Consider the following 9,625-nt stretch of genomic DNA (forward strand, 5'->3'; position numbering starts at 1 on the left):
TATACTCAATTTTTTGGATTGGAATAAATGCAAAATATAACAACCTGACAAAACAGACGAGGGCAGGACTTACTCTCAATAAAAGTAGGGCCTTGAGTAGTGATATGGGAACAGAGAGATCGAGGGCTTCACGTCTTTGAAGTTTGTGTTACATGTAGACAGGGTGGTTAATAAGGTGCTAAGCACACTTACCTTGATTGTTCAGACCTTGGAGTACAGGAGTTGGGACGTTATGTTGAGGATGTACAAGATGTTGGGGAGGCCTCTTCTGGAATACTCTGTCCAGCTCTGGTTGTGCTGTTATAGGAAGGAGATTATTAAATTGGAGCAGGTTCAGAAGAGATTTACCAGCATGTTGCCATGAATGGAGGGATTGTGTTCTAAGGAGAGGCTGGATAGGCTGGGAATTTTTTCACTGGCGTGCACGAGGTTGAGGCGTGAGCTTATTAGAGGTTTATAAAATTAGAAAGAGTGTAGACAGGGTGAATAGCCGGGGGAGAGGGGGATTCAAAACTCGGGTGCATTCATTTTGAGAAGAAATGAGAAAGATTTGAGAAAATACATGAAGGTTTTAATAAAAAAGATACACGTGTGGAATGAACTTCCAGAGGAAGTGGTAGCTGTGAATACAATTACAATATTTAAAAGACATTCAGATAAGTACATAAATAGGAAATATTTGGATGGATGTGGACCAAGCGGAGGCAGGTACAATTAGTTCAGTTTGGAATTATGGTCGGCATGGACTGGTTGGACCACAGGGCCTGTTTCCTTGCTGTATAACATTATGACTCTAATCCTCACGATCCCTAAATTCCTCCATCCTCAACTCGCCTGATCAATGTCACCTAAACCATCCTCACAACTCTTCCTTATTTATATAATTCCTCACTAGCCACAGAACGCTCCCTATCTCACGTCCTCCAGTTTCTCAAATCTCTGCGATATGTGCCTTTCTTTAGTTCCAACCTTGAGGATGCCCTCATTCACTCCGATTGGTTGGAGGACAAACTCGTACGACCTGGTCCTCCAGTACTGCCCTCTGGCCCTATTGGCCTGCGCTGACATCACTCACCTCACAATGGGCCCCGGATGATTGGTGGGATCCTCCCTCTCTCTGCTCTGGGATGAGCTTCAACATTCACAGTGAATGGGGCAGTATCACAGAGCACAGGGGCTGGGGGCTATTCAGCCCATTGGGGCTGTACTCTCTCCCTCTAGAGATGCTGCAAATCTGTCCCAATTCCCTTCCCATTTGCCCATAGCACCCCAAATCTTCCCTTAAAAGTAAAATTCCAAATCTGCTTATGAATAATTGCTGAGTCTGTCCAGCTGCCGTTCAGACTATTCCAGATGCTCAGAACTTACTGAAGAACATAATGTTCACATATTCACTTATTATTTGCCAATTACCTGAAAATAGTTACTAAAATTGTGACATTGTTAACAATTCCCCTCTCTCTGAAAATTAAATATCTTAGAAACAAATTTGCCGCTGATCAAAATCACTGCTTAACCTTCTCAGCTCCAAGAACAATTATCTGTGCTTCTGCTAGCTCTCCACAAAAGAGGAACACATCTTATTTTCATTTATTAGTGTCATAGAGATGTACAGCACAGAAACAGACCTTTGGTCCAATTTGTCCATGCCAACTAGGAATCCTCAACAACTGGAGCCCCATTTGCCAGCGATTGGTCCGTATCACTTGAAACCCTTCCTGTCCATGTACCCAATCAGATGCCTTTCAAATGTTGTAATTGTATCAGCCTCCACTACTTCATCTGGCAGCTCATTCCACACACACACCACTCACAGCTTGAAAACTTTGCCCCTTAGATCCGTTTTAAATCTTTGCCCTCTCAACTTAAGCCCATGCGATTGTTTTGAACTCACCTAACTGGGGGGAAAAGACCCTGGCTGTTCACCGTATCCATGCCCCTCATGATTTTATAAATCCCCATGAAGTCACCTCTCAGTCTTTGACTCTCCAGGGAAATTAACCCTGGCCTATTCAGCCTCTCCCTGTAGCCCAAATCCTCCAATCCTAGCAAAGTCTTTGTAAATCTTGTCTGAACTCTTTCAAGATTCACAACATCCTTCCCAGAACAGGGGATTTCGAACTTAAAACATAATTCCTGAAATGGCTTAATCAATGTCCTGTCCAGCCACAATTTGACATCCCAGCTTCTGTACTCAATGCATTGACCAATCAATATAAGCATACCAAACCCCACCTTCACTAGCCTGCCTATCTATGACTCTACTTACAAGAAACAATGAACCTGCACTCCATGGTCTCTATGTTCAGCAACATTCCCAAGGACTTTACCATTAAGTGTATAAGTCCTGCCCTGATTTGCCTTTCCAAAATCCAACAGCTTACATTTGTCTAAATTGAACCCAGTCTGCCATTCCTCGCCCCAATGGCCCATCTGGTCAAGATCCTGTTGTATTCTGAACTAACCTTCTTCACTGTCCACTACACCTCCAATTTTGGTGTCTTCTGTAAACCTACTGACCATATCTCATATTCACATCCAAGTCAATTATTTAAGGACCCAATATCCATTCCTGCAACACGCTGCTGCTCACAGGCCTCCAGTCCACAAATCAACCCTCTGCACCACCCTCTGCCTCCTACCTTCAAGCCAGTTTTGTATCCAAATGGCTAGTTCTCTCAACATTTCATGTTATCTAACCTTGCTAACCAGTCTGCTTTGTGGAACATCGTTCAGTGTCCATATAGACAACATTCACAATCTGCCTTCATCAATCATCTTTGTCACATCTTCAAAAAAAAACTCAATCAAGTTAGAGAGAGAATTTCCCACACACAAAGCCATGCTATCTATCCCTAACCATTCCTCGTCTTTCCAAATACATGTAAATCCTGTCCCTCAGAATCCATTCCAACAACTTGCCTGCCACTGACTTCAGGCTCACTGTTTTCTTGTTCCCTGGCCTTTCCTTACCACCTTTTTAAATAATGGCACATGTCTTCCAGCACCTCACCTGTCACCAATGACAATATAAATATCTCAGGGAGGGGCACTGCTATCACATTCCTAGCTTTCCACAAATGTCTGGGATACACCTTAACAGGTCCCAGAGATTTATCCACCTCGATATGATTCAACACATCCAGTACTACCTCCTCTGTAATATGGTCAGGAGCCGGGCAGCAGTGGACAATTCATTTACTGAAAGGTCTGTGAACATAATAGTAAAATACTAAACAGAGCAAAATTACACTCAGAGACTGAGGAAGCTAGATAGTGAACAAGTGGACATCAAGGTGCTCAGAGGCGAATCGGAGCAGTTTTATGATCCCACAGTCAGAGATGTCTAGCACCGAAACAGACTCTTCAGTACAACCCATCTATGCCAACCAAATATTCGAACCTAATCTATTCCCATTTGCCAGCACTTGGCCGGCATCCCTCTGAACCCTTCCTATTCAACTGCCTTTGAAATGTTACAATTTTTGTTGCCCTTTAGGTCCCTGTTGAATTTTCCCCTCTCACCCTTAACCTATATCCTCTAGTTCTGGGCTCCACCACCCCAGGGTAAACACCTTGTCTATTTACGCTATCCAAGCCCCTCACGATTATATAAATCTCTTCAAAATTACACCTCAGCCTATGACACTCCAGGGAAAATGGCCCCAGTCCCTATTATGCCTCTCCCTGCAACTCAAATCCTCCAACCCTGGCAACATCCTTGAAAATCAATTCTCAAACCTTTCAAGTTTCAGTGCCTCCTTCTGATAATAGGGAGACCAGAATTGCACACAATATTCCAAAAGTGGCCTAACCAATGTCCTGTCCAGCTCCTGTACTCAACGCTCTGACCAACAAAGGGAAGCATACCAAATGCCTTCTTCACTGTCTTATCGACCTGTGACTCTACTTTCAAGGAACTGTGAACCTGCATTCCAAGGTCTCTTTGTTCAGCAAGACTCTCCAAGACCTTACAATTCAGTGTGTGAGTCCTGCTCGGATTTGCTTTTCTAAAATGCAGCACCTCACATTTATCTAAATTAAACCCTATCTGCCACTCCCCAGCCCATTGGCCCATCTGATCAATATCCCATTGTATTCTGAGACAACCTTTATCACTGACCACAATACCAACAATTTTGGTGTCACCAGCAATCTTACTAACGGTACCGCCTCTATTCACATCCAAATCATTTAAACGAATGACGAAACAAATCCAGAGAAAAAATATCCATTTCTCTGGGTGTGAATGTGCTCTGTGTAAATCCTGCCCCATGACTCTCTATCAGGGAGAGCTGCACATACTCCCCTCTGAACTTTGCCCCCTACAAAGATGGCGGCTGCACGTGTCCAGTGAATCGTTGCCCCGAATAAAGATGGCGGCACTGACTCGAGTCAATCGCGAAATGAGGCATTTTCCGGTTTACTGCAAAAACGAGACTGTAAATTTCAAATTTGTCTTTTCCGATGTGCACCAAATGTTCGCAAACCTTTCAGCCCAGACCGTCACCGTTTCCCTCCCGCTTGCTGCTGTTTATTTCTTTCCTTACCGACAGCTCTCCGCCCGCACAGCCGCGCTGTCCGCGAGGATGATCACGTGGTATAATCAAGTCCCGCCTCTCATTCACTCTGATTGGTCGGAGGGCCAACGGCCTCGCCAGGTCCTCCAGCCCCGCCCCTGTACTTCCATTGGTCCACCGCTGACATCAATCATCCTGTGACCATTGTTGGCTGGAGCATGCGCACTGCTTCGTGGCTTTTGTTGTTCTGCATAAGTTACAAGAGTGAGGGACAAAGTTAAAAACACACAACCACCTGATGCAGCAGCAGCAGCGCTAGTGCTTCCAAATAAACCTGTTGGACTATAACCTGGTGTTCTGTGAATTTTAATTTTGTCCATCCCAATCCAACACCAGCACCTCCAAGTCACGAGTGAGGGAGGAATGTATAACATAAGAACTAGGAACAGGAGAAGGCCATCCTGCCCTTTGAGCTTGCTCTGCCATTCAATAAGATCATGGCTGATCATTTCGTGGACACAGAACCATTTACCCAAGTTCTCACCGTATTCTTTAATTAATTATTTCTGTTTTGAAAAAAAGCTACCTTAGCTTTAAAAACGTTTACTGAACAAACATCAACTACTTCCCTGGGCAATGAATTCCATTGAGGTTAAGAAGTTCCTTCTCAATTCAGTCCTAATTTGCTGCCTCTAATCTTGTGGTGATGCCATCTTGTCCTAGATTCACCTGCCAGTGGGAACATCCTCTCTACTTCTATTTTATCCATTTCATTCATTATTTTATATGTTTCCATTCTTCTGAATTCCAATGAATATAATCCCAATCTACTCCGTCTCTGTTAAGCCAACCCCCTCAACTCTGGAATCAACCTAGTTAATCTCCTCTGCACCCCCTCTCGTGCCAGTACATCCTTTCTCAACTAAGGAGATAACAACTACATGGAGTACTCCAGGTGTGGCCTCACCAGCACCCAATACAGCTGGAACATAACATCTGCTTTTAAGCACAATCCCTTCAGCATAGAAGGACAAAATTGCATTTGCCTTCAGAATTGATTGTTATACCTGGTGACCAACCTCATGCAGTAGGATACTCAGGTGCCTCTGCTTAGCAAAAATGCAACTTTTTAAAATTCAATTAATAATCTCTTTTTAATGTTACTCCAACCAAACAGTATGACATTACATTTATGAACATTATATTCCATATGACCGACCATTGCCCACTCACTCAATGTATCTATGTTCCTCTGCAAAGTTCCACAGTCCTGCGCACACTTTGTCCTGCTACTCATCATCGTGTCATAAGCAAACTTTAACACCCTAAATGTGGTCCCCAACTCCAAATCATCTGTATCAATTCTAAATAATCGCAGTCCCAACACTGATCCCTGAGGCACACAACTAGTCACTGATTGCCAGCCAGGATAATATGCATTTATCCCCACACTTTGCTTCCTGTTAGTCAACCAATCTTCTATCCATGCTAATACTATACCCCTAATGCCATATACCTTTATATTATGCAACAGCCTCTTGCACAGCACCTTTTGAAGGCCTTTTGGAAATCCAGGTACACTGCATCCACTGGGTCCACATTGTCCAACTTGCTTGAAATGTCTTCATAGAATTCAAAAGATTTTTCAAGCATGACCTGCCCTTCATGAACCCATGCTGTATCTGTCCAATGGGACAATTTCTATCAAGTCCCTGCTATTTCTTCCTTGATAATAGATCAAAGCATCATTCCCACTATAGAGAAGAAGCTGTCTGGGGTATAATTACCCATCTTTTGTCCACCTCCTTTTTAAAACAGTGGCGTCACTTTTGCTGCTTTCCAAACTGCTGAGACTGCCATGAAGTCCAGTGAATTTTGGAAAATTACTGTCAGTGCATTTGCTATTTCTCCTGGGATACATTCTGTCAGGGAAAAAAGAATTTTCTATTATTAGCTCAATTACCTCCAACAGTCCAAAACTAGGTGTTCTGTAATAATGATAGCTTCCATATCCTCACCTACCTTTGTGTCTTTGTTAATTACTGGCAAGATATTAGTATCCCCACTGTGATGTCCCGTAACTAAATGCTCCTCTTTTTCCAAAAGACCAACGTTTACTTTTGCCACTCTTTTCTCATTATTTATGTTTATAGAAACATTTGCTATCTGTCTTTATAGTCTGTGCTAGTTTATTTTTCTCATGTTCGAGCTTACATTTCTTTGTAACTCTTCTGTGGCTTTCTGTTGACCTTTAAAGTTTTCCCAGTTCTAGTTTCATGCTGGTTTTGGCCACTTTGTATGCCTTTCAATTTGATCACTTTCCTTAGATACCCATCGTAGAGAACACCTTTTCTTACAGTCCTTCCATTTCACTGGAATATACCTTTGCTGAGGACTTTGGAAAATGTCTTTGAAAATCTTCCACTGCTCATCAACTGTCCCACCATAAAATCTTTGTTTCCAGTCTACGTTATCAGGTTCTCCCTCATTCTATTGTAGTTCCTCATGTCCAAGCACAGGACCCAGGTATTAGATTTTATCTTCACACTCTCCATATGTATTAAATTCAACCATACAGTGATCACTTCTTCCGAGAGGATCCCTAACTCTGAGGTCACTAATTATTCCTGTCTCATTGCAGAGGGTCAGATCTTGGATAGCTTGCTCCCTTGTAGATCCATTTCATACTGTTCAAGTAAAATATCACAGATACACTTAATGAACTCCTCATAGCTACCCTGACTAAGCTGGTTTGACCAAAATACATGTACATTAAAATCACCCATGATAATAACCGTACCATTTTTACAGGCATTAGTTATTTCTTTGTTTATTGCCCATCCCAATATGATGTTATTATTTGGTGGCCTATACACTGCACCTATCAGTGACTTTCTTGGTAGAATTTTGAATGCATCATTCCTGTTTCTCCTAATGTATGGCAAAAACAACAACTACTCATATTGTATGGAATCTTTCACAATGGCAAATCTCCTAAGGTACTTCATGGATGATCAAAACATTGATTAAGCAGAATGATTTCCAAAAAAATCTTAAAGGAGGATAGAATAGGTTAGGGAGACGATTTGACAGACTTCTGCCCTTGACACTTCCAATTGTGGAGTGATGCAGATGGGGCAGGTTGGAAAGGGAACATGCAAAGGGGAAATGGAGGAGTGCAGGCAGTGTATAAGGTCTTAAGGACAGAGGAGGTTCCAGACTGAGTCTGTCTGTGATAGAGAGTATGGCTGCCTCATGGAGTTTGAAGCTCTGCAATGGGTGCATGCAAGTCATGTTAGTCGAGGATAGTATAATGGTGGCTGAGATAGCTTTTCATGAGGACTTGTCTCCTGAGGTAGTGTGGGCTGAGGTTAGAAACAGAAGGGGAGAGGTCACACTGCTTGGAGTTTTTTTATAGGCCTCCACAGAGTTCTAGGGAAGTGGAAGAGAGGATTAGCAAAATTATTCTGGGGAAGAGCAAAAGTCCAGGGTGGGCATTGTCTATAAACCTCAGGCACATGCGCAGTTTGGTTCCATGCAGAGCATGCGCAGTGTCACATTGATCAGGACAGAGATAGACATGGAGCTGCTTTCTCCGGCAGCGGCTGCGATCGGCTTCAGAGAGCGGCGCTCAGAGCCGGGGTGTGGGAGCCTCGCTGGGAGAAAGGAGCGGAGAGAATTCACAAGTGCGGGATACAGGTTAAAAAACAACAAAAAAAGCCCCTCCAGGCCCGGGGAAGGAGGTGGCGGTCTCTGATCAGGGAAGCGGCTCAGGGTCACGGCCGCCATTTGTTTGAGGGAAGAGGGAGCGCGGACCCAAGCGCCGCCATTTGAGAAGGTCAAGGTGCAGGAGGGCGGGGCTATCGGGGTCTGTAGAACAGTCAGAGGAAAGGGAAGCCCCATTGTTCCTGATGAATTCCATGAACACAGCGTCACTGGGCGGTCCCGCAGGAATCTCCTCTCTCAGTCCCTGCTGTGATGTTTCACCCCAATCACAACCAGCAGCTCTCCTCCTCTCTCAGCTCCCCTCTGTCCTTCCTGCAGCATCTGTCCCCTGGGGCATTGAGCTGCCTGTCCTGTCCCTCCCTCAGCTGTTGTTCTGTAATCCCTGTGATATCCCAGTCCCATCTTAGATTACTTCACTAAAGACAGGGATGCACCCTGATGGATTTCTCTTACATCAGCAATTGTTTAATACTCACTTACAGGTTTTTAATTATATCTTTTTTGAAGTATTAATTCACATTCAATCATTTGCATGGTGGGATTTGAACCGGTGTCCAGAGAAAATTTGTTGAGTTTTTGGATAAATTGCCTCACAATAATACCACTAGGCTCTCACTTCGCCTGCTCACAGGTTGCACATCCCAGTGCAACATGAATCGAAACCCTATCTTTTTGCACAATTGTTTGATCCTGAACCCTGGTGATATCACTCAGTATCCCTCCATGTGGGGCCCTCACCGTGTGGGTCTAATTGCTGCCTCTATCAACGTCTCTTACTCTTGCAGCTACTCCAGATCCTGAGCCAACAGAATTTTCCACTCCAGAGAGATGAGGCAGTACAGGCCGGAATGGAGACTGGGATTTTCCAGATCTCTGTGGGCTCAGTGCCATTCTACTTGTGTAACCCTTACAAGTATCAGTCTAATTTCCCATTCTGTCTATTTGTGTGTCTTCTACAGATACTCAGGGAGTTCCTGACTCCGTAGACTTGCAACTGCTGGTTGGGACGATGGTTGGTCAGCCAGAGAGTGACAAAGGTCAGGGAGTTCAGGAGCCTTCAATAAATCCTGCCGCCAGGTAAGATCATTCACAGTGCACAGAGCAGAGAGCAGTGACAGGGCTCCAAACATCAGCTAACAGGACATGACATAGATACAGTGCTGGAGGGGAGCACAGTACAGACATACCTCAGGCTTCAATCACCACCCCTACTTTAAGTTTTATTGTACTGAGACAGCATCGGGAGTTCCCAGTTTTCAATCCAGGCGTGTGCTGTCTTGGTGAGCACCAGGACAACAGAGGGAAAGCAGGCCTCCAAGAGATGGTGGGAATGCTTCCTGGGATCTTTCTGTTCCCTAATCCCTCTCCAACACTGTATC

General features: G+C 44.1%; 1 long non-coding RNA gene across 3 annotated transcripts in view; it reads right to left on the bottom strand.

Annotated features, from left to right (window-relative positions):
* LOC132810388 (uncharacterized) overlaps nucleotides 1–4,629 on the bottom strand; it is a 54,241-nt gene extending 49,612 nt beyond the window's left edge. For 2 of the 3 annotated variants that reach the window (XR_009642806.1, XR_009642805.1), the window contains exons 1-2: nucleotides 4,551–4,629; nucleotides 193–297 (exon numbers count right to left, since the gene is read on the bottom strand). This is a non-coding gene — a long non-coding RNA (uncharacterized LOC132810388). The remainder of the gene's footprint in view (nucleotides 1–192; nucleotides 298–4,550) is intronic. The other variant, XR_009642807.1, reaches the window with a different exon arrangement.
* Between the last annotated feature and the right edge of the window lie 4,996 nt (nucleotides 4,630–9,625).

Source organism: Hemiscyllium ocellatum, unplaced genomic scaffold (genome assembly GCF_020745735.1).
Source record: "Hemiscyllium ocellatum isolate sHemOce1 unplaced genomic scaffold, sHemOce1.pat.X.cur. scaffold_169_pat_ctg1, whole genome shotgun sequence".
Taxonomy (NCBI): domain Eukaryota; kingdom Metazoa; phylum Chordata; class Chondrichthyes; order Orectolobiformes; family Hemiscylliidae; genus Hemiscyllium; species Hemiscyllium ocellatum.